Below are 25,976 nucleotides of genomic sequence, written 5' to 3'. Positions count from 1 at the left end.
ACTCCTTATCTGAGAGACTGACTAGGTGGTTGATCATGTTCAAGTCATCAGAGTTGCCATCTTCATTCTCTATGTCTGGCACTGGCCCATGTTGTTTCCCCATTGTCACACTAGTACTGCGTGTTTTTCTACGTGTTGTGATTGTATTCATTGGCTAAATGCTGTGCACCGTCGCGAAGGGGAGCGGAGCAACCGTGCTCCTCTGGCTTCTCCCTTTCTGGGCGTGTCGACTCACCTCCACGGAAGGCTCACAGGAACGCAGGCTGGCAGATGGGCCGCACCCAGGATGAAATCAGGCCAAAAATGCAGGACAGCAGAGTAGAGAGGCAGAACGGTGCTGGCATCTGAGATCCAGCGAAGTTCAGTGGCTCCTCCCTTTCTGGGCGTGTCAACTCACCTCCACGGAAGGCTCACGGGAAGGCAGACTCCCCGGAAAGTTCACAGGAAGGCAGGCTGGCTGATGAGCCGCACCAAGGGTGAAATCAGGCCGAAAATGCAGGACAGCAGAGTAGAGAGGCAGAAGGGTGCTGGCATCTGAGATCCAGCGAAGTTCAGTGGCTCCTCCCTTTCTGGGCTTGTCGACTCACCTCCACGGAAGGCTCACGGGAAGGCAGACTCCCCGGAAAGCTCACAGGAAAGCAGGCTGGCTGATGAGCCGCACCAAGGGTGAAATCAGGCCGAAAATGCAGGACAGCAGAGTAGAGAGGCAGAAGGGTGCTGGCCGGCTATAAGTATTACTACATAGAAGTGAGCTCCCCTATTTATGACGTCAGTCTGATAAAATCTATGAATATATGCCTGCCAAGTGGGGCCCGACTGTGAGAAACTTTGAGTGCTGCCTGTGTGTTTTTCTCCTGTCCTGCTCCTGAATCTATTGGTAGTGGGCCGAACAGGGCCCAGAAATTTCGCTCTCCCAGAGACTCATTCAAGAGTCAAAATGCCAAGGAAATTCTTTCAATTGTGAAAACCTGCTAAAAGCAGTACAAGGCAGAAAGCACGTCCCCTGTTTATAACATCAGGCTGGGCAAATCTATGAATCGACATCTACTCAGTGGGGCACGAGGTGAGAAACTGTGACTGCTGCCTGTATGTGTTTGTCTCCTGTCCTACTCCTGAACCTCTTGGGATTGAACTGAACAGGGCCCAGAATATTCGCTCTCCCAGAGGCTCATTCAAGAGCCTTAACGCCAAGGAACTGTTTCCAAACGTGAAGACCGCTATGAGCAGTACAACACAGAAGACAGGTCTCATGTTTTTGCCATCAGTATGAGAAAATCTATGAATCAATGCCTGCCCAGTGAGGCCTGACTGCGAGAAACTCTGAGTGCTGCCTGTGTGTGTTTGTCTCCTGTTCTTCTACTGAATCTCTTGGAAGTGGGCCAAAAATGGCCCAGAAAATTTGCTCTTCCAGAGGCTCATTCAAAAACCGGAATGCCAAGAAACTGCTTCCAAACGGGAAAACCGGGTATGAGTATTAAAACTCAGAAGGTAGGTCCTGTGTTTGTGACGTAAGGCTGAGAAAATCTATGAATCTACTTCTGCACAGTGAGGCCCAACTGTGAAAAACTGTGAGTGCTGCCTGTGTGTGTTTGTCTCCTGTCCTGCTCCTGAACCTCTTCTGATTGGGCCCAGAAAATTCACTCTCCCAGTGGCTCATTCAAGAGACGGAACACCAAGGAACTGCTACCAAACGTGAAAACCGGCTATAATGAGACTAAACAGAAGTGAGGTCCCCTCTTTATGACTTCAGTCTGAGAAAATCTATGAATCTATGTCTGCCCAGTGGGGCCTGATGGTGAGAAACTGAGTGCTGCTGTGTGTGTTTGTCTAATGTTCTGCTCCTGAACCTCTTGAGATTGAGCTTAACAGGGTCCAGAATATTCGCTCTGCCAGAGGCTCATTCAAGAGCCAGAATGCCAAGGAACGGCATCCAAATATGAAAAACGGCTATAAGCAGTTCTACGCAGAAGGCAGGTCCCCTGTTTGTGACGTCAGTCTAGGGAAATCTATTAATCTATGCCTGCCCATTGGGGCTTGACTGTGAGAAACTGTGATTGCTGCCTGTGTGTGTTTGTCTCCAGTCCTGCTTCTGAACCTCATGGGAGTGGGCCGAAAAGGGCCCTGAAAATTCGCTCTCCAAGAGGCTGATTTAAGAATTGGAATGCCAAGGAACAGCATCCAAACGTGAAAACTATCTATGAGCAGTACATACCAGAAGGCAGGTCCGATGTTTGTGAAGTCAGGCTGGAAAATTTTATGAATTTACACGTAACCAGTGGAGCCCAACTGTGAGAAACTGTGAGTGGTGCCTGTGTGTTTATGTCTCCTGACCTGCTCCTGAACCTCTTGGGATTGCGCTGAACAGGGTCCAGAATATTCGCTCGCCTAGAGGCTCATTCAAGAGCCAGAACGCCAAGAAACTGCTTCCAAACATGAAAACCGGCTATAAGCAGTACTACACAGAAGCCAAGTCTCCTGTTTGTGATGTCAGGCTGGGAAAATCTATGACTCTACGCCAGCCCAGTGGGGCACTATGGTGAGAATCTGTGAATGCTGCCTGTGTGTGTGTGTATCCTGTCTTGCTCCTGAACCTCTCTGGATTGGGCCGAAAAGGGCCAGAAAATTTGGTCTCCCACAGGCTCATTAAAGAGCTGGAAAGCCAAGGAACTGCTTCCAAAGGTGAAAACCGGCTATACATAAAACAAGGCAGAACACAAGCCCCCTCTTTGTGATGTCAGGCTGGGAAAATCAATGAATCTACGTCTGGCCAGTGGGGCCCGAATATTAGAAATTGTGAGTGCAGCCTGTGTGTGTTTGTCTCCTGTCCTGAACCTCTTGGAGTGGGCCAAAGAGGAACCAGAAAATTCACTCTCCCAGAGGCTCATTCAAGAGCCAGAATGCCATAGAATTGCTTCAACACCTGAAAACCGGTTATAAGCAGTACTACACAGAAGGTAGGTCCCTGTTTGTGATGTCAGGCTGAAAATATCTATGACTCTAACCCTGCCCAGTGGAGCCCGACTGTGAGAAACTGTGAGTGCTGCCTTTGAGTGTTTTTCTCCTGTCCTGCTCCTGAACTTAATGTGAATGGGCCATACAGGATCCAGAACACTTGCTTTCCCAGAGGATCATTCAATAGCCGAACGACAAGGAACTGTTTCCAAACGTGAAAACCAGCTATAAGCAGTTTAACGCAAAGGCAGGTCCCCTGTTTGTGATGTCAGTCTAGGAAAATCTATGATTCTACGCCTGCTCAGTGGGGCCCGACTGTGAGAAACTGTGAGTGCTGCCTGTGTGTGTTTGTCTCCTGTCCTGTTTCTGAACCTCTTGAGAGTGAGCCAAAATGACCCAGAAAATTTGGTCTCCCAGAGACTCATTCAACAGCCAAAATGCCAAGGAACTGCTTCCAAACGTGAAAACCGGCTATAAGCAGTACTACTCAGAAGGCAGGTCCCCTATTTGTGATGTCAGGCTGGGAAAATCTACAACTCTACGCCTTCCCAGTGGGGCCCGATTATGAGAAACTGTGAGTGCTTCCTGTGTGTGTATGTCTCCCGTCCTGCTCCTGAAACTCTTGGGATTGAGCTTAACAGGGTCCAGAATATTTGCTCTCCCAGAGGCTCAATCAAGAGCCAGAACAAGGAACTGCTTCCAAACGTGAAAACAGTCTATGAGCAGTACAACGCAGAAAGCAGGTCACAAGTTTGTTACGTCAGTATGATAAAATCTATGAATCTATGCCTGCCCAGTGGGGCCCGACTGTGAGAAACTGTGAGTGCTGCCTGTGTGTGTTTGTCTCCTGTCCTGCTCCTGAAAATCTTGGAAGTGTGCTGAAAATAGCCCAGAAAATTTGCTTTCCAGAGATTCATTCAAGAACCAGAACACCAAGGAGCTGCTTGCAAATGTATAACTGGCTATAAGCAGTACAACGCAGAAGGCAAGTTCCCTGTTTGTGACGTGAGGCTGGGAAATCTGTGAATCTACGTCTGCCCAGTGGGGCTCGACTGTGAGAAACTGTGAGTGCTGACTGTGTGTGTTTGTATCCTGTCCTGCTCCTGAACATCTTAGGAGTGGGCCAAAAATGACCCAGAAAATTTGGTCTCCCAGAGACTCATTCAATAGTCAAAATGCCAAGGAACTGCTTCCAAACTTGAAAACCGGCTATAAGCAGTACTACGCAGAAGGCAGGTCCCCTCTTTGTGACGTCTATCTGGGGAAATTTATGACTCTACGCCTGCCCAGTGGTGCCTGATTGTGAGAAACTGTGAGTGCTGCCTGTGTGTGTGTTTCTCCTGTCCTGCTCCTGAAACTCTTGATTTGGCCTGAAAGGGACCCAGAAAATTCACGCTCCCAGATGCTCATTAAAGTTTCGGAACGCTAAGGAACTTTTTCCAAACGTGAAAACTGTCTATAAGCAGTACAACGCAGAAGGCAGATCCCCTGTTTGTGACTTCGGTCTGGGAAAATTTATTAATCTACCCGTGCCCAGTTTGGGCCCGGCTGTGAGAAAATGTGTGTGCTGCCTGTGTGTGTTTGTCTCCTGTCCTGCTCCTGAACGTCTTGGCAGTGGGCCGAAAAGAGCCCAGAAAATTTGCTCTCCCAGAGGCTGATTCAAGAGCCGGAATGCCAAGGAACTGCTTCCAAACATGAAAACTGGCTATGAGTAGTACAATGCAGAAAGCAGAGCCCCTGTTTTTGACGTCAGACTGGGATCATCTATAACTGTACGCCTGCCCATTGGGGCCTGACTATGAGAAAATGTGAGTGCCGCCTGTGTGTGTTTGTCTCCTGTCCTGCTCCTGAACCTCTTGGGAGTGGGCCAAAAAGCGCCCAGAAATTTCACTCTCCCAGAGGCTCATTCAAGAGCTGAAAAGCCAAGGAACTGCTTCCATACATTAAAACCAGCTATAAGCAGTACAATGCAGGAGGCAGATCCCCTGTTTGTGACATCAGTCTAAGAAAATCTATGAATCTACGCCTGCCCAGTGGGGTCGACTGTGAGAACCTGTGAGTGCTGCCTGTGTGTGTTTGTCTCCTGTTGCTTCCAAACCTTTTGGAAATGGGCCGAAAAGGTCCCAGAAAGTTCGCTCTCCCAGAGGCTTATTCAAGAGCTGGAACGCCAAGAAACTGCTTCCAAACTTGAAAACCGGCTATAAGCAGTACTACACAGAAGCCAAGTCTCCTGTTTGTGAAGTCAGGCTGGGAAAATCTATGACTCTACACCTGCCCAATGGGGCCCTATGGTGAGAATCTGTGAATGCTGCCTGTGTGTTTGTATCCTGTCCTGCTCCTGAACCTTTCTGGATTGGGCTGAAAAGGGCCCAGAAAATTCAGTCTCTCGGAAGCTAATTCAAGAGCCAGAAAGCCGAGGAAGTACTTCCAAACATGAAAACCGGCTATACATATTCAAGGCAGAAGGCAAGTACCATCTTTGTGATATCAGGCTGGGAAAATCAATGAATCTACGTCTGCCCAGTTGACCCGAATGTTAGAAACTGTGAGTGCAGCCTGTGTATTTGTCTTTTGTCCTGCTCTGAACCTCTTGGAGTGGGCCGAAGAGGGACCAAAAAATTCACTCTCCCAGAGGCTCATACAAGAGCCAGAATGAGATAGAATTGCTTCAAAACCTAAAAACCGGTTATAAGCAGTACTACATAGAAGGTAGGTTCCTGTTTGTGATGTCAGGCTAGGAAAATCTATGGATCTAAGTGTGTCCAGTGGGGCCCGACTGTGAGAATCTGTGAGTGCTGCATGTGTGTGTTTGTCTCCTGTCCTGCTCCTGAACTTCTTGGGAGTGGGCCAAAAACGGCCCAGAAAACTCGCTCTCGCAGAGGCTCATTCAAGTGCCGAATGCCAAGGAACAGCTTCCAAACCTGAAAACCGGCTATAAGCAGTCTAAAACAAAGGCAGGTCCCCTGTTTGTGACGTCAATCTAAGAAAATCTATGACGCTGCACCTGCCCATGGGGGCCTGGCTGTGTGAAACAGTGAGTGCTGATTGTATGTGTTTGTCTCCTGCTTTTGAACCTCTTAGGTGTGGGCTAAAAAGGGCCCAGAAAATCGCTCTCTCAGAGGCTAACTCAAGAGCCAGAATGCCAAGGAACTCCTTCCAAATTGAAAACCTCAGATAAGCAGTACTACACAGAAGGCAGGTCCCTGTTTGTGATGTCAGGCTGGGAAAATCTGAGTCTACGTCTGCCCAGTGGGGCCCAAGTGTGATAAACTGTGAGTGCTGCCTGTGTGTGTCTCCTGTCCTGCTCCATAACTTTTTGGGAGTGGGCTGACAAGGGCCCAGAAAACTCGCTCTCCCAGAGGCTCAATCAAGAGCCGGAACGCCAAGAAACTGCTTCCAAACGTGAAGACAGTCTATGAGCAGTACAACGCAGAAAGCAGGTCACAAGTTTGTGACGTCAGTATGATAAAAATCTATGAATCTATGCCTGCCCAGTTTGGACCCAACTGTGAGAAACTGTGAGTGCTGCCTGTGTGTGTTTGTCTCTTGTTCTTCTACTAAACCTCTTGAAAGTGGGCCGAAAATGCCCAGAAAACTTGCTCTTCCAGAGGCTCATTCAAGAACCGGAATGCCAAGAAACTGCTTCCAAATGTATAACTTGCTATAAGAGTAAAACGCAGAGGCAAGTTCCCTGTTTGTGACGTGAGGCTGGGAAAATCTGTGAATCTATATCTGCACAGTGGGGCCAGACTCTGAGAAACTATAAGTGCTGCGTGTGTGTTTGTCTCCTGTTCTGCTCCTGAACATCTTGGGAGTGGGCCAAAAATGACCCAGAAACTTCGGTCTCCCAGAGACTCAATCAAGAATCAAAATGCCAAAAAACTGCTTCCAAACGTGAAAACTGGCCATACGCAGTACAAGGTAGAAGGCAAGTCCCCTCTTTGTGATGTCAGGCTGTGAAAATCAATGAATCTACGCCTGCCCAGAAGGGCCCGAATGTTAGAAACAGTGAGTGCAGCTTGTGTGTGTTTGTCTCCAGTCCTGCTCCTGAACCTCTTGGAGTGGGCCGAAAAGGGCCCAGAAAATTCGTTCTCCCAGAGGCTTATTCAAGATCCAGAATGCCAAAGAATTGCTTCAAAACCTGAAAACCGGCTATAAGAAGTACTACACAGAAGGCAGGTCCCTGTTTTTGATGTCAGGCTGGGAAATTTTATGAATCTACGTGTATCCAGTGGGGCCTGACTGTGAGAATTTGTGAGTGCTGCCTGTGTTTGTCTCCTGTCCTGCTCCTGAACTTCTTGAAAGTGGGCTGAAAAGGGCCCAGAAAACCCACTCTCCAAGAGCTCATTCAAGTGCCGAATGCCAAGGAACTGCTTCCAAACTTGAAAACCGGCTATAGGCAGTCTAAAACAAAGGCAGTTCCCCTGTTTTGACGTCAGTGTAGGAAAATCTGTGAATCTACGCCAGCACAGTGGGGCCCGGCTGTGTGAAACTGTGAATGCTGATTGTGTGTGTTTGTCTCCTGTCCTGCTCTTGAACCTCTTAAAAGTGAGCCAAAAAGGGCCCAGAAGACTCGCTCTCTCAGAGGCTCATTTAAGAGCCGGAATGTCAAGGAACTGCTTCCAATAGTGAAAACGGCTATAAGCAGTACAACACAAAGGCAGGTCCCCTGCTTGTGACGTCAGTCTGAGAAAATCTATGAATCTACGCCTGCTCAGTGGGGTCCGACTGTGAGAAACTGTGAGAGCTTCCTGTGTGTGTTTGTCTCCTGTCCTGCTCCTGAACCTCTTGGGCGTGGGCTGAAAAAGGCTCAGAAATTTTGCTCTCTCAGAGGCTCATTCATAAGCCGAATACCAAGGAACTGCTTCCATATGTGAAAACTGGCGCTTAGCAGTACAAACCTGAAGGCAGGTCCCCTGTTTGTGATGTCAGTCTGAGAAAATCAATGAATCTACACCTGCCCAGTTTGGGCCTGACTGTGAGAAACTGTGAGTGTTGCCTCTGTGAGTTTGTCTCCTGTCCTGCTCCTGAACCTCTTCAGAGTGTGCCAAAATGACCCAGAAATTTCGGTCTCCCAGAGACTCATTCAATAGTCAAAATGCCAAGGAACTGATTCCAAACGTGAAAACCAGCTATAAGCAGTACTACGCAGAAGGCAGGTCCCCTGTTTGTGATGTCAGGCTGGGAAAATCTATAACTCTATGCCTTCCCAGTGGGGCCAGATTATGAGAAACTGTGAGTGCTTCCTGGTGTGTATGTCTCCTGTCTTGCTCTAGAACTTCTTGGGATTGAGCTTAACAGGGTCCAGAATATTCGCTCTCCCAGAGGCTCATTCAAGATCCAGAATGCCAAGGAACTGCTTCCAAACATGAAGACAGCATATAAGCAGTACAACGCAGAAAGCAGGTCACATGTTTGTGACGTCAGTATGATAAAAATCTATAAATCTACGGCTGCCCAGTGGAGCCTGACTGTGGGAAACTGTGAGTGCTGCCTGTGTGTGTTTGTCTCTTGTTCTTCTACTGAACGTCTTGGAAGTGGGCTGAAAATGCCCCAGAAAATTTGCTCTTCTAGAGGCTCATTCATGAACCGAAATGCCAAGAAACTGCTTCCAAACGTATGACCGGCTATAAGCAGTACAATGCAGAAGGCAAATACTCTGTTTGTGACGTGAGGCTGGGAAAATCTGTGAATCTACGTCTTCCCAGTTGGGCCAGACTGTGAGAAACTGTGAGAGCTTCCTGTGTGTGTTTGTCTCCTGTTCTGCTCCTGAACCTCGGGAGTGGGCTGAAAAAGGCTCAGAAAATTCGCTCTCTCAGAGGCTCATTCATAAGCCGAATACCAAGGAACTGCTTCCATATGTGAAAACATGCTCTTAGCAGTACAACCCTGAAGGCAGGTCCCCTGTTTGTGACGTCAGTCTGAGAAAATCTATGAATCTCTGCCTGCCCAGTTTGGGCCCAACTGTGAGTAACTGTGAGTGCTGCCTCTGTGCGTTTGTCTCCTGTCTTGCTCCTGAACCTCTTGGGAATGACCCGAAAATGCCTAGAAAGTTCGATCTACCAGAGGCTCATTCAAGAGCCAGAATGCCAATAAAATGCTTCCAAACTTAAAAACCAGCTGTAAACAGTTAAACCCAGAAGGCCGGTCCCCTGTTCATGGTGTCAGGCTGAAAATATCTATGACACTACCCCTGCTCAGTGGGTCCCAACTGTGATAAACTGTGAGTGCTGCCTCTGTGAGTTTGTCTCCTGTCCTGCTCCTGAACCTCTTGGGAGTGGGCCAAAATGACCCAGAAAATTCGCTCTCCCAGAGACTCATTCAATAGTCAAAATGCCAAGTAACTGCTTTCAAACGTGAAAACTGGCTATAAGCAGTACTACACAGAAGGCAGGTCCCGTGTTTTTGATGTCAAGCTGGGTAAATCTATAATATTACGCCTTCCCAGTGGGGCCCGACTATGAGAAACTGTGAGTGCTGCCTGTGTGTATTTGTCTCCTGTCCTGCTCCTGAACCTTTTGGGATTGAGCTTAACAGGGTCCAGAATATTCGCTCTCCCAGAGGCTCAATCAAGAGCCAGAATGCCAAGAAACTGCTTCCAAACGTGAAGACAGTCTATGAGCAGTACAAAGCAGAAAGCAGGTCACAAATTTGTGACATCAGTATGATAAAATCTATAAATCTACGCCTGCCCTTTGGGGCCCGACTGTGAAAAACTGAGTGCTGACTGTGTGTGTTTGTCTCCTATTCTTCTACTGAACCTCTTGGAAGTGGGCTGAAAATGGCCCAGAAAACTTACTCTTCCAAAGGCTCATTCTGGAACTGGAACGCCAAGAAACTGCTTCCAAACGAATAACTGGCTATAAGCAGTACAACGCAGAAGGCAAGTTCCCTGTTTGTGACATGAGGCTGGGAAATCTGTGAATCTACGTCTGCCCAGTGGGGCCCGACTGTGAGAAACTGTGAGTGCTGCCTGTGTGTGTTTGTATCCTGTCCTGCTCCTGAACATCTTGGGAGTGGGCCAAAAATGACCCAGAAAATTTGCTCTCCCATAGATTCATTCAATAGTCTAAATACCAAGGAAATGCTTCCAAATGTGAAAACCGGCTATAAGCAGTACTACGCAGAAGGCAGGTCCCCTGTTTGTGACGTCAGTCTGGAAAACTTTATGACTCTATGCCTGCCCAGTGGGGCCCGGCTGTGAGAAACTATGAGTGCAGCCTGTCTGTGTGTTTCTCCTGTCCTGCTCCTGAAACTCTTGATTTGGGCCGAAAGGGACACAGAAAATTTGCTCTCCCAGATGCTCATTAAAGATTTGGAACGCTAAGAAACTTTTTCCAAACGTGAAAACCGGCTATAAGCAGTACAACGCAGAAGGCCAATCCCCTGTTTGTGTCTTCGGTCTGGGAAAATTTATTAATCTACCCCTGCCCAGTTTGGGCCCGACTGTGAGAAACTGTGTGTGCTGCCTGTGTGTGTTTGTCTCCTGTCCTGCTCCTGAACGTCTTGGCAGTGGCCGAAAAGAACCCAGAAAATTTGCTCTCCCAGAGGCTGATTCAAGAGCCGAAATGCCAAGGAACTGCTTCCAAATATGAAAACCGGCTATGAGCAGTACAATGCAGAAGGCAGAACCCCTGTTTTTGACATCAGACTGGGATCATCTATAACTGTATGCCTGCCCATTGGGGCAAAACTGTGAGAAACTGTGAGTGCTATTTGTGTGTGTTTGTCTCCTGTCCTGCTCCTGAACCTCTTGGGATTGGGCCGAAAAGCGCCCAGAAATGTCACTCTCCCAGAGGCTCATTCAGGAGCCGAAAAGCCAAGGAACTGCTTCCATACATTAAAACCGGCTATCAGCAGTACAATGCAGGAGGCAGATCCCCTGTTTGTGACGTCAGTCTAAGAAAATCTAAGAATCTACGCCTGCCCAGTGGAGCCTGACTGTGAGAAACTGTGTGTGCTGCCTGTGTGTGTTTGTCTCCTGTCCTGCTCCTGAACGTCTTGGCAGTGGCCGAAAAGAACCCAGAGAATTTGCTCTCCCAGAGGCTGATTCAAGAGCCGAAATGCCAAGGAACTGCTTCCAAATATGAAAACCGGCTATGAGCAGTACAATGCAGAAGGCAGAACCCCTGTTTTTGACATCAGACTGGGATCATCTATAACTGTATGCCTGCCCATTGGGGCAAAACTGTGAGAAACTGTGAGTGCTATTTTTGTGTGTTTGTCTCCTGTCCTGCTCCTGAACCTCTTGGGATTGGGCCGAAAAGCGCCCAGAAATGTCACTCTCCCAGAGGCTCATTCAGGAGCCGAAAAGCCAAGGAACTGCTTCCATACATTAAAACCGGCTATCAGCAGTACAATGCAGGAGGCAGATCCCCTGTTTGTGACGTCAGTCTAAGAAAATCTAAGAATCTACGCCTGCCCAGTGGAGCCTGACTGTGAGAAACTGTGAGTGCTGCCTGTGTGTGTATGTCACTTGTTCTTCTACTGAACGTCTTGGAAGTGGGCTGAAAATGCCCCAGAAAATTTGCTCTTCTAGAGGCTCATTCATGAACCGAAATGCCAAGAAACTGCTTCCAAACGTATGACCGGCTATAAGCAGTACAATGCAGAAGGCAAATACTCTGTTTGTGACGTGAGGCTGGGAAAATCTGTGAATCTACGTCTTCCCAGTTGGGCCAGACTGTGAGAAACTGTGAGAGCTTCCTGTGTGTGTTTGTCTCCTGTTCTGCTCCTGAACCTCGGGAGTGGGCTGAAAAAGGCTCAGAAAATTCGCTCTCTCAGAGGCTCATTCATAAGCCGAATACCAAGGAACTGCTTCCATATGTGAAAACATGCTCTTAGCAGTACAACCCTGAAGGCAGGTCCCCTGTTTGTGACGTCAGTCTGAGAAAATCTATGAATCTCTGCCTGCCCAGTTTGGGCCCAACTGTGAGTAACTGTGAGTGCTGCCTCTGTGCGTTTGTCTCCTGTCTTGCTCCTGAACCTCTTGGGAATGACCCGAAAATGCCTAGAAAGTTCGATCTACCAGAGGCTCATTCAAGAGCCAGAATGCCAATAAAATGCTTCCAAACTTAAAAACCAGCTGTAAACAGTTAAACCCAGAAAGCTGGTCCCCTGATCGTGATGTCAGGCTGAAAATATCTATGACACTACCCCTGCTCAGTGGGTCCCAACTGTGATAAACTGTGAGTGCTGCCTTTGTGAGGTTGTCTCCTGTCCTGCTCCTGAACCCCTTGGGAGTGGGCCAAAATGACCCAGAAAATTCGCTCTCCCAGAGACTCATTCAATAGTCAAAATGCCAAGTAACTGCTTTCAAACGTGAAAACTGGCTATAAGCAGTACTATGCAGAAGGCAGGTCCCATGTTTTTGATGTCAAGCTGGGTAAATCTATAACACTATGCCTTCCCAGTGGGTCCCGATTATGAAAAACTGTGAGTGCTGCCTGTGTGTATTTGTCTCCTGTCCTGCTCCTGAACCTTTTGGGATTGAGCTTAACAGGGTCCAGAATATTCGCTCTCCCAGAGGCTCAATCAAGAGCCGGAACACCAAGAAACTTCTTCCAAACGTGAAGACAGTCTATGAGCAGTACAACGCAGAAAGCAGGTCACAAGTTTGTGACGTCAGTATAATAAAATCTATAAATCTACGCCTGCCCTTTGGGGCCCGACTGTGAGAAACTGTGAGTGCTGCCTGTGTGTGTTTGTCTCCTGTCCTGCTCCTGAACGTCTTGGGAGTGGGCCAAAAATGACCCAGAAAATTCGCTCTCCCAGAGACTCATTCAATAGTCAAAATGCCAAGGAAATGCTTCCAAACGTGAAAACCGGCTATAAGCAGTACTATGCAGAAGGCAGGTCCCCTGTTTGTGATGTCAGTCTGGAAAAATTTATGACTCTATGCCTGCCCAGTGGGGCCCCACTTTGAGAAACTGTGAGTGCTGCCTGTGTGTGTGTGTCTCTTGTCCTGCTCCTGTAACTCTTTATATGGGCTGAAAGGGGCTCAGAAAATTTGCTCTCCCAGATGCTCATTAAAGTTTCGGAACGTCAAGGAACTGTTTCTAAACGTGAAATCCGGCTTTAAGCAGTACAACGCAGAAGGCATATCCCCTGTTTGTGACTTCAGTTTGGGATAATCTATTAATCTACCCCTGCCCAGTTTGGGCCCGACTGTGAGAAACTGTGAGTGCTGCCTGTGTGTGTTTGTCTTCTGTCCTGCTACTGAATGTCTTGGCAGTGGCCATAAAGAGCCCAGAAAATTTGCTCTCCCAGAGGCTGATTCAAGAGCCGGAGTGCCAAGGAACTGCTTCCAAATATGAAAACTGGCTATGAGCAGTACAATGCAGAAAGCAGAACCCCTGTTTTTGATGTCAGACTGGGATCATCTATAACTGTACGCCTGCCCATTGGGGCCTGACTATGAGAAAACGTGAGTGCCGCCTGTGTGTGTTTGTCTCCTGTCCTGCTCCTGAACCTCTTGGGATTGGGCCGAAAAGTGCCCAGAAATTTCACTCTCCCAGAGGCTCATTCAAGAGCCAAAAAGCCAAGGAACTGCTTCCATACATTAAAACCGGCTATAAGCAGTACAACGCAGGAGGCAGATCCCTTGTTTGTGACGTCAATCTGGGAAAATCTATGAATCTACGCCTGCCCAGTGGCGCCCGAATGTGAGAAACTGTGAGTGGTGCCTGTGTGTTTATGTATTCTGTCCTGCTCCTGAACCTCTTGGGATTGTGCTGAACAGGGTGCAGAATATTCACTCTCCCAGATGCTCATTCAAGAGTCAGAACAGCAAGAAACTGCTTCCAAATATGAAAACTGGCTATGAGCATTACAACGCAGAAGGCAGGTCCCATGTTTGTAACATCAGGCTAGGAAAATCTATGAATCGACATCTGCCCAGTGGGGCACGATGTGAGAAACTGTGAGTGCTGCCTGAGTGTGTTTGTCTCCTGTTCCTCTACTGAACCTCTTGGAAGTGGGCTGAAAATAGCCCAGAAAATTTGCTCTTCCAGAGGCTCATTCTAGAACCAGAATGCCAAGAAACTGCTTCCAAACGTATAACCAGCTATAAGCAGTACAACGCAGAAGGCAAGTTTCCTGTTTGTGATGTGAGGCTTGGAAAATCAGAATCTATGTCTGCCCAGTGGGGCCCGACTGTGAGAAACTGTGAGTGCTGCGTGTGTGTTTGTCTCCTGTTCTGCTCCTGAACCTCTTGGGAGTGGACCGAATAGGGCCCAGAAAACTTGCTCACTAAGAGGCTCATTCAAGAGCCAGAAGGTCCAGGAACTGCTTCCAAACATAAATAACAGCTATAAGCATTACTATGCAGAAGGCAGGTCCCTTCTTTGTGACGTCAGGGTGAAAAGAGCCGGAAAGCCAAGGACTGCTTACAAACCTGAAAACCAGCTATAAGCACTATAAAGCAGAAGGCAGGTCCCCTGTTTGTGACGTCAGTCTGGGAAAATCTATGAATATACATCTACAAAGTGGGACACTATGTGAGAAATTGTGAGTGCTGCCTGTGTGTGTTTGTCTCCTGCCTGCTCCTGAACCTCTTGGAGTGGGCCGAAAAGGGCCTCAAAAATTCACTCTACCCGAGGCTCATTCAAGAGCCCGAACACCAAGAAACTGCTTTCATACGTGAAAACTGGCTATAAGTAGTACAAAGCAGAAGAAAGGTCCCACGTCAGGCTGGGAAAATAGATAAAGCTACGTCTGACCAGTGGGACCCGACGTGAAAAAATGCGAGTGCTGCCTGTGTGTGTCTGTCTCCTGTTCTGCTCCTAAACCTTTTGGGATTGGGCTGAAAAGGGCCCAGAAAATTTGCTCTCCCAGAGGCTCATTCAAGAGCCATAACAGCAAGGAACTTCTTCCATACGTGAAAATCAGCTATGAGCAGTACAACGCAGAATGCAGGTCCCATGTTTCCTACATCAGTCTGGTAAGTCTTTGAATCTACACCTGCCTAGTGGGACCCGAATGTGAAAAATGTGAGTGCCGCCTGTGTGTGTGTTTGTCTTCTGTCCTAAAGAACTTGTTGGGAGTGGGCTGAAAACGGCCCAGAAAAATAGCTCTCCGAGATGCTCATTAAAGATTAGAAATGCCAAGGAACTACTTCAATACTGTGAAAATCGACTACAAGCAGTACAACGCAGAAGGCAGGTCAGCCTGAGAAAAATCTATGCATCTACATCTCCGTAGTTGGTGAGAAACTGTAAGTGCTGATTGTGCGTGTTTTGTCTCCTGTCCTGCTCCTGGTCCTCTTGAAAGTGGGCCGAAAAGGACCCAGAAAATTCTCTCTCCAGAGGTTCATTCAAGAGCCAAAACTCCAAGGAACAGCTTTCATACGTGAAAACTGATTATAAGCAGTACAACGCAGAAGGCAGGTCCCCTTTTTGTGACGTCAGGCTGAGAAAAATCTATGAATCTACGTCTGCCCAGTTGGTCCTGATGTGAGAAACTGTCAGTGCTGCCTGTGTGTGCTTGTCTCCTGTCCTGCTCCTGAACTTGTTGGGAGTTGGCCAAAAAGGTCCCAGAGGATCATTCAAGTGCCAGAATGCCAAGGAACTGCTTCCATACCTGAAAAGTGGCTATATGCAGTGCTACACAGACGGCACATCCCCTGTTAGTGACATCAGGCTTGGAAAATCTATGAATCTACGCCTGCTCAGTGGGGCCTGACTGTGAGAAACTGTGAGTGATGCGGGCGTGTGTTCGTCTCCCATCCTGCTCCTGAACTTCTTGGGAGTAGGCCCAGAAAATTCGCTCTCCAAGAGGCTCATTCAAGTGCCGAAATGCCAACAAACTGCTTTCAAATGTGAAAATTGGCTATAAGCAGTACTACGCTGAATGCAGGTCCCCTGTTTGTGACATCAGTCTGGGAAAATCAATGACTCTAGGTCTGCCCAGTGGGTCTGACTCTGAGAAACTATGAGTGCTGCCTCTGTGTGTCTATCTCCTCTCTTGCTCCTGAACCTCTTGGAGGTGGGCTGAAAAGGGCCCAGAATATTCAGTCTCCTAGAGGCTCATTCAAGAGCCAGTAGGCCAAGGAACTGCTTCCAAATGTGAAAAACAGCTATAGGCACTACAACCCAGAAGGCAGGGCCCATGTTTGTGATGTCAGGCTGGGAAAATCTATGCCTGCCCAGTGGGGCCTGACTGTAAAAAATGTAAGTGCTGCCTGTGTGCATTTGTCTCCTTCCTGCTACTGAACTTGTTGGGATTGGGCCGAAAAGTGCACAGAAAATTCACTCTCCCAGAGGCTCATTCAAGAGTCGGATCACCAAAGAACTGCCTCCAAATGTGAAAACCATGTATAAGCAGTACAACGCAGAAGGCAGCTCCCCTGTTTGTGATGTAAGAATGGGAAAATCTATGATTATAGGTCTGCCCAGTGGAGCCCGAGTGTGAGAAAATGTGAGTACTGCCTGTGAGTGTTTGATTCCTGTCCTGCTCCTGAACCTCTAAGAGTGGGCTAAAAAGGGCCCAGAAAAATTTGCTTTCCCAGAGGCTCATTCAAGAGCCGGAACACCAAGGAAATGCTTCCATACATGAAAACAGGTGATAAGCAGTACAACATAGAAGGCAATTCCCCTGTTTGAGACGTCAGGCTGAAAAATTTATGACTCTACGCCTGCCCAGTGGGGCCCAACAGTGAGAAACTGTGAGTGCTGAATGTGTGTGTTTGTCTCCTGTCCTGCTTCTGAACCTCTAGGTTATGGGCCAAACAAGGCCCAGAAAATTCACTCTCCAAGAGGCTCATTCAAGAGCGGGAAGGCCAAGGAACTGCTACCAAACGTGAAAACCGGCTATAAGCAGACTACAGAGAAGTGAGATCCCCTGTTTATGACATCAGTCTGAGAAAATCTATGAATCTACGCCTGCCCAGTGGGGCTCGACTATGAGAAACTGTGTGTGCTGCCTGTGTGTGTTTGTCTCCTGTCCTGCTTCTGAACTTCTTGGGAGTGGGCTGAAAACAGCCCAGAAAACTCGCTCTCCAAGAGGCTCATTCAAGAACTGCAATGCCAAGAAACTGCTTCCATACGTGAAAACCGACTATACACAGTACAACGCAGAAGAAAGATCCCTGTTTGTGACTTCAGGCTGAGAAAAATCTATGACTCTACGCCTGCCCAGTGGGGCCCAAATGTGAGAAATTGTGAGTGATGCAGGTGTGTGTTTGTCTCCTGTCCTGCTCCTGAACCTCATGGGAGTGGTCTGAATATGGCCCAGAAAATTCCGTCTCTAAGAGGCTCATTCAAGTGCCAGAATGCCAAGGACCTGCTTCTAAAGTGAAAACCGGCTATAAGCAATACTACACTGAATGCAGGTCCCATATTTGTGATATCAGTCTGGGAAAATCTATGAATCTACGTCTGCCCAGTGGGTCCGACTATGAGAAACTGTGAGTGCTGCTTGTGTGTCTGTCTCCTCTCCTGCTCCTGAAACTCTTGGGAGTGGGCTGAAAAAAGCCCAAAAAATTCGCTCTCCCAGAGGCACATTCAAGAGCCTGATCGCCAAGGAACTGCCTCCAAACGTGAAAACCGGGTATTAGCAGTACAATGCAGAAGGCAGCCCACCTGTTTGTGATGTCAGGATGGGAAAATCTATGATTCTAGGTCTGCCCAGTGGAGCCTGACTGTGAGAAAATGTGAGTACTGCCTGTGAGTGTTTGATTCCTGTCCTGCCCCTTAACCTCTAGGAGTGGGCCAAAATGCGCCCAGATAAATTTGCTTTCCCAGAGGCTCATTCAAGAGCCGGAACAACAAGGAAAAACTTCCATACATGAAAACCGGTGATAAGCAGTACAAAGCAGAAGGCAATTCCCCTATTTGAGACGTCAGGCTGGAAAATTTATGACTCTACGCCTGCCCAGTGGGGCCCGACTGTGAGAAACTGTGAGTGCTGCCAGTGTGTGTTTGTCTCCTGTCCTGCTCCTGGACCTCTTGGGATTGGGCCAAACAGGGCCCAGAAATTCGTTCTGCCAGAGGCTCATTCAGGAGCCGGAACACGAAGGAACTGCTTCCATATGTAAAAACTGGCTATGAGCAGTAAAACGCAGAAGGCAGGTCCCATGTTTGTGACGTCAGTCTGGGAAAATCTATGAATCTACGCCTGCCCAGTGGGGCCCAACTGTGAGTGCTGCCTGTGTGTATTTGTCTTCTGTCCTGCTCAAGAACCTCTTGGGAGTGAGCTGAAAAGGGCCCAGAAAATATGCTCTCCCAGAGGCTCATTCAAGAGCCAGAACAACAAAGAACTTCTTCCAAACGTGGCAACTGGTTGTAAGCAGTACAACGCAGAAGGCAGGTCCCGTGTTTCTTAGGTCAGGCTGGGAAACTCTATGAATCTACATCTGCCCTGTGGGGTCCAACTGTGAGAAACTGTGAGTGCTGCCTGTGTGTTTCTTTCCTGTCCTGCTCTTGAACCTCTTGGGAGTGGGCTGAAAAGGGCCCAGAAAATTCACTCTCCCAGATGCTCGTTTAAGAGCCAAAAAGCCAAGAAACTGCTTCCAAATGTGAAAACCTGCTATAAGCAGTACATCGCACAAAGCAGGTCCCCTGTTTGTGAGGTCAGGCTGAAAAAAATCTATGAATTTAAGCCTGTCCAGTGGGGCCCAATGTGAAAAATTGTGACCCATGCTTGTGACATCAGTCTGGGAAAATTTATGCCTGCCCAGTAGGGCCCGACTGAAAAAATGTGAGTGCTGCCTGTGTGCGTTTGTCTCCTGTCCTGCTACTGAACTTGTTGAGATTGGGCCGAAAAGTGCACAGAAAATTCGCTCTTTCAGAAGCTCATTCAAGAGACGGATCGCCAAGCAACTTCCTCCAAACGTGAAAACCGGGTATAAGCAGTACAATGCAGAAGGCAGCTCCCCTGTTTGTGATGTAAGAATGGGAAAATCTATGATTCAAGGTCTGCCCAGTGGAGCCCGACTGTGAGAAAATGTGAGTATTGCCTGTGATTGTTTGATTCCTGTCCTGCCCCTGAACCTCTAGGAGTGGGCCAAAAAGTGCCCAGATAAATTTGCTTTCCCAGAGGCTCATTCAAGAGACAGACGCCAAGGAAATGCTTCCATACGTGAAGACCGGCGATAAGCGTTACAAAGCAGAAGGCAATTCCCCTATTTGAGACGTCAGGCTGGAAAATTCATGACTCTATGCCTGCCCAGTGGGGCCCGACTGTTAGAAACTGTGAGTGCTGAATGTGTGTTTGTCTCCAGTCCTGCTCCTGAACTTGTTGGTAGTGAGCTGAAAAGGGCGAGAATATTCTCACTCAGAGGCTCATTCAAGAGCCGGCATGCCAAGGAACTGCTTACAAACGTGAAAACCGACTATAAGCAGTACAACGCAGAAGGCAATTCCCCTGTTTGAGATGTCAGGCTGAAAATTTTATGACCCTACACCTGTCCATTGGGGCCCAACTGTGAGAAACTGTGAGTGCCACCTCTGTGTGTTTGTCTCCTGTCCTGCTCCTGAAGCTCTTGAGATTGGGCCGAACAGGGCCCAGAAATTCGCTCTGCCAGAGACTCATTCAGGAGCCAGAACACGAAGGAACTGCTTCCATACGTAAAAAACAGCTATGAGCAGTACAACACAGAAGGCATGTTCCATGTTTGTAACGTCATTCTGGGAAAATCTGTGAATCTACACCTGCCCAGTGGGGCCCAACTGTAAAAAAATGTGAGTGCTAGCTGTGTGTGTGTTTGTCTCCTGTCCTGCTCATGAACCTCTTGGGAGTCAGCCGAATAGGGCCCAGAAAATATGCTCTCCCAGAGGCTCATTCAAGAGCCGGAACAACAAAGAACTTCCAAACGTGGCAACCGGCTGTTAGCAGTACAACGCAGAAGGCAGGTCCCGTGTTTCTTAGGTCAGGGTGGGAAACTATGAATCTACATCTGCCCAGTGGGGTCCTCCTGTGAGAAACTGTGAGTGCTGCCTGTGTGTGTTTGTCTATTGTTCTGCTCCTGAACCTCTAGGGAGTGGGTCGAAAAGCGTCTAGAAAATTTGCTCTCTTCAGAGGCTCATTCCAGAGCTGGAAAGTCAAGGAACTGCTTCCAAACGTGAAAACCGCTATAAGCAGTACAACACAGAAGGCAGTTTCCAGTTTTGTGATGTCAGACTGGGAAAATCTATGACTCTACGCCTGCCCAATGCGGCCCAACTGTGAGAATCTGCGAGTGCTGACTGTGTGTGTTTGTCTCCTATCCTGCTCTGGAACCTCTTGGGAGTGGGCCAAAAATGGCCCAGAAAATTCGCTTTCCCAGAGGCTCATTCAAGACCTGGAATGCCAAGGAACTGCTTCCAAACGTGAAAAACGGCTATAAGCAGGACAACGCAATAGCAGGTTCCCTGTTTGTGATGTCAGTATGAGAAAATCTATGAAACTCCGCCTTCCCTGTAGGGCCCGACTGTGAGAAACTGTGAGTGCTGCCTTGTGTTTTTGTCTCCTGTCTTGCTCCTGAACCTCTTGAGAGTGGGCCAAAAAGGAGCCAGAAAATTTTCTCTCCTAGAGGCTCTGGAAGAGCACTGCCACTCCATTTCACCATTGCAGCAATAAGAGAAAATAACACTATGCACTGTGCTGGATCACTGAAGCCCAGCATTTTTCCTGGAATGTCTTCTCTGCTGCGTGATCAGGCATAAGCTTTTATTTTGTGTGAGGCTTCATCCACAGAGGACTCCCTTTCCTTAAAGGCAAGTCAACCCAATCATAAATGGCAGAGCCAGAGGAGTGTGGCTGCCTACATCATTTAGCTAATGAATACCACCACAACATGTAGAAAAACCCACAATACAAGTGTGACAATGGGTAAACAATGCAGGCCCTCATCAGATATAGAAAATGAAGATGACAATTCTGATGACCAGAAAACGGTCAACCAACTAATTAATCTCTCAGATAAGGAGTTTAGACAAGAAATATGGAAGATGCTGAAAGAACTCAAAGAAACCATTAATCGAGTTGAACAGAACACTAAGAAGAACCAAGAAAATATGAAGACAGAAATCATAAAACTCCAAACTGAAATAACAGGTCAAATAACAGGCCTGAAAAACTCAGTAAACAAATTGAATGACAAAATAGATAAGCTCTCCAACAGGGTAACAGAAGCTTAGAATAGAATTGGTGCTGTGGAAGATGAGAAAATTAACAACTCTATATAGTGGGAGAGATTGGAAAAAAACATAAAGCAAAGGAATAGACAATGAAAAAATTAGTCAAAGAATGTGAACAAATGAAAATAGAAGTCTATGATAAGCTCAACAGAAACAACTTAAGAATCATTGGAGTCCCAGTGACCCAGGAAGAAAATTTCCAGGAAGAATCAATGGTCAAGAACATCATTAAAGAGAAACTTCCAGAGCTAAAGAAGATATGTGATCAAATCCTGCATGCCTGAAGAGTACCAACCAAAAGAGATCCCAGAAAAATTACCTCAAGACACATCCTAGTCACAATGACGAATCCCACAGATAGAGACAGAATTCTGAAATCAGCAAGATCAAAAAGGGAAATTACATTAAAGTGAGCATCCTTGATATTTACAGCAGACCTGTCACCAAAAACACTCAGGGCCAGAAAGAAGTGGTGAGACATAGTGACAAAACTCAATGAAATGAATGCTTCACCAAGAATACTGTACCCAGCAATAATCATTTTCATGTTTGATGGAAGAATACATGGAGTGGCCATACTAATATCAGATGATGCAAACTTTGTATTCAGGAAAGTTGTAAGGGACAAAGCTGGACATTTTGTATTAATCAATGGGTATGCACAGCAGAAAGAAATCACTCTCCTAAACATATATGCACCGAATGAGGGGTCAGCAAAATATTTAATACAATTGTTGATAAATCTGAATAATAATATCAAAACAACACAATAATTGTGGGGGACCTCCACACAGCTTTGTCAACATTGGATAGGTCAACCAGACTAAAACCCAACAAGAATATACTTGACCTGAGAAAAGAAATGGAAGAAAGAGACCTAGTAGATATATAGGACACTCCATTCCCAGAAACCTGGATACACATTGTTCTCCAATGTACATGGGACTTTCTCCAGGATAGATTATATGCTGTAGCATAAGACATACTGCCATAATATCAAGAGGATAGAAATTTTGCAGGCTACCTTCGCTGAAATTATATGTAAATTCCAAGGGACACAGAAGAAAAACTTTAACACCTGGAAGTTAAACAGCCTAATACTGAATAACCAGTGGTTCTGAGATTAAATGAAAGAGGAAATCAAAACTTTCCTGGAAAAAATTATAATAAAGACAAAAACTATCAGAAATTATGGGACATAGCAAAAGCAGTACTGAGAGGAAAATTTATAGCTTTGCAAGCACACATCAGGAAGGAAGAAGGGGCCTATCTGGATAGCTTAATGACTCAGCTCATAGAATTAGAAAGTGCTCAACAAAAGGACCCAAAAATAGGGAGACAGAAGGAAATAACAAAGCTGAGAGCAGAAATCAATGAAGTGAAACCCCCCCAAAAATCCGAAAGATCAACGAAAGCAGAAGTTGGTTCTTTGAAAAAATAAACAAGATTGATAGACCACTGGCAAAACTCACAAAGAAAGAGAGAGAGAAACTTGATAACTAGTATTAGGAATGAAAAAGTAGAGATCACTACTGATATGGCAGAGATTCAAAGGGTAATCAGAAACTACTTTGAGAAAATCTATGCCACTAAACATGAGAACCTGGTGGAAATGGATAAATTCTTGGACTCTTATCATCTTCCACAATTGAATAAAGAGGATGTAGCATAGCTAAACATCCCCATGATTATTGATGAAATTAAAATGGTAACCAAATGTCTGCCCAAAAACAAAAGCCCAGGCCCAGATAGATTTACTAATGAATTCTTTCAAACTTTCCAAGAGGAAATACTACCAATCCTGGCAAGACTCTCATGAAATTAAAAAAACGGGAACACTTCCAAATAGCTTTTATGAAGCCAACATCACCTTGATACCTAAACCAGACAGAGATGTTTCAAAAAAAGAAAATTACAGACCAATATTGCTGATGGACACAGATGCAAAGATTCACAACAAAATCCTGGCAAAATAGGATTTAATGCCTCATTAAGAAGATCATCCACTACGACCAAGTAGGTTTCATTCCAGGAATGCAAGGATGGTTTAATGTGATCCCTGGAGGGGGACCCCCAACCTGCGGGAGTGGTTGGTTAAGGGTCGCTAGTTATTCGCAGGTCTCTCGAGCAGATCCAGTCTTATGCTGTAATAGAACTGTGAGAGGTTAATAGAAACAGGCTCAAGACAACTGATGCTGTTCAAAAGCAAGTTTATTGGGATATACACTGTTTATATAGAAAATGCATAAAGGGAGGCGTGCTCAGCCTGTCAATTAGGCCTGAGGCAAAGGTTATATCCAAATAAGGCATAGGGCTAGCAATACATGTTAAAAATTTCTATTGCTTTATCTTAACTACATTTTTTCTATGTATCATAATAGCATGAAATGGGGAGGGGGAAAACTAGCAGTAACTAGGTCAAGAATTTCACCACAAAATGTTCTAACTGCAAAGGCATTCTTGCAAGTAAGCTGAGGGCCCACCAAGGTGTTAAAATTCAACAGGACGTGTCCTTAAAGCTGATTGTATCTGGCTATGGTTGCTAGGGTCCTATAGATGTTATCTCGCTTCTCCAAGCCATCTGGTTGAAAACCTCTAAGTTTTTTCAATTTCTTGTGGTGGGCCATTTCCTTTGAGCTCCGGACTTTGTGCTAAACTGCACATAAGCAAGAGAGAAAATAGTCTCAGAAACTCCAATTTGCTCTAGATCCATACAGCTTCTCACAGTTCCCCCTTCTCTGTATAGTGAAAGCAAAAGAAAGTTAGTGGGTGGAATGCCTGTCTTGGGTTACTTGATGTGTTTCCAATTTTGGGCATGGCATAGACAGTATCTATTTATTTTGGCCAGAGAAGTTTTGCAGCTGAGTAGCCATGCTGCCTCTAGAGATTGGCATCAAGCTATCCCCGTCTTAAGCATTTCCACAGCCGGGAGCATAGAGAGCGTGGGCGTTTAGCCATTGCTTCAAACTCCAAAAAACTTAAAGGTTGGAGCGGTGGTTGCTCCAGATGATCTTCAGGGTCATGCTGGGAAAGATACTGATAATGGATGCTTACAGAGCGTTTTGAAGCTTCCTCAACTGAGCTTTTAACAAAGTTAATTATGTGCCTAAATGTCCAGGGGCCAAAGGAAACCACCAAAATAAAGCCAATAAAAGGCCCTAAAAGTGAGGACAATAAGGTAGATAGCCAAGGAGAAGTGAAGAACCAGTTTTGATACCAAGACTCATCTTTTTCTCTTTTCTCTTATCTATCTTCTAAACTTTCTTCTACCCTTCTAATGCTATCTTCTACAAGTCCTAACTTGTCTTAAAAAATCAACATTTTTCCTTTAAGGTGGCGCAAACCCCTCTCTCTCTTAAAAGAGCAAGATCTAAAACATGACGGTTTTGAAGAACAACTTCTGCTAGGGAACTGACTGTTTCTTTAAGATGTTTAAGTCCTTGTTTGAGCTCTCGGATGTCAGCATCTACAGCACGAGACAGTTGGTTAAAATTATGCTGGGAGCTAACAAGAGAATATATGCCTGTTCCTGCACTAGCAGCACCTAAGCCAAGCAACTTTGCAATAGTGACAGCTGTAATGGGTTCCTGTTTTGCCTAAGAAGAGAATTGGTAGAAGAAAAGAGCAAATCTTCTTTGGGCCTTATGGAAAGGCAGGGCAGAAGGAGGATTAAGACACAATAATCTTTGTGAGATAAAAACAGGTTAGTGGCAATAATGGGTGTTAAACCAGTAGCACAAGCAAAATATGTGGTATTTGGGGAAATAACATATTGAGTACGATTTGAAACAACATAGGTTTGATTACAAGTATCAAGTAGCTGAACTGGAGGAAGCATATTAGGGCTTAAAAGGCAGAGTCCAATGCCAACAATTTGGCCGAGGGTTATACTTTGGTTAGGGTCCAGATCCCAAAGGGCATAGCATTCAGAGTTAGTGGGGATAGGGTTACCAAAAACAGCAACACCTTCATAAAAGGGAGGCTGGGGAGAATAGCAAATCCAGCATTGTTCATAAGCAGGAGCAGATAAGGCAGCAGCAGTTGTGCTGTGAGCTGTGAAGAAGGGATGGGGCCAGACAGAATGGTGGGCTGAAACACGGGAGAGTCATGCTGGTTGGAGGGCTGATTAGAAGATTTTGAGGCTTGTTTTGGCTTGCTTGCCTTTGCCTTCTTTGGGCAGCTGGCTTTTGAAGCATTTGCAGCTGGAGCAGGGTTGTTGTGTGGAAGCAAAAGAGAATTAGGTCCTATAGCAAGAGGTACAAGGTGGGGAGGCTCCTTTAAAAGTTTGATGGAGAAGAAGAGTCCAGGGTAACCATACGTGTATAAGCGAAGTCCCCAGGTAACTGGGCTGGCCCAGGAGGATTGTCGTCCAGCAGAGGTAAAGGAAATAATGAGTGGGTTGCACCAGTGATAGCAGTCGGGAGGCGATGGACGGGGGCCACACTTGATTGTAATGTAGTCCCAGGAGGAGGTTGGATTCCAGTAGACATCGCCGGCAGTTTCACAGCCCCAAGAGGGACAAAAGAACTCGGACTTAGAACCACACTGGCGGCTGAGAACTCGATTTGGGTGTGAGCTTGGGCAAATGTAGATGGGATTGTAGCCTACCTCTGTGAGGCCAGAAGGGTTGTGGCAGCCTGCATAGTGGCCTCTACGTTGGCTCATGGTTCTGATGTTAACTGGTTTTGGTTGTGGTGCAAAATGATTGGGCGTGCCCCAGCCTGGTATTCCCAAGGCAAGAACGCAGAAATCAACATGCAAATCAGGCCAGGGGATAGTGGGAGCAAGTTTGGAGGTGGCGTTGGCAATATCACCAGCTTGACTAATAATGAGCCATGTGTAATTAAAAATTTGATAAGGGGAGCCGTGAAGAAATGCAGGCAGGGCACAAAAATTAAAAATCAAAAG

This window comes from Suncus etruscus, chromosome 18, assembly GCF_024139225.1.
Source record: "Suncus etruscus isolate mSunEtr1 chromosome 18, mSunEtr1.pri.cur, whole genome shotgun sequence".
Classification (NCBI taxonomy): domain Eukaryota; kingdom Metazoa; phylum Chordata; class Mammalia; order Eulipotyphla; family Soricidae; genus Suncus; species Suncus etruscus.
The sequence above is the reverse complement of the archived record's forward strand: the minus strand, read 5'-3'. Positions refer to the sequence as shown.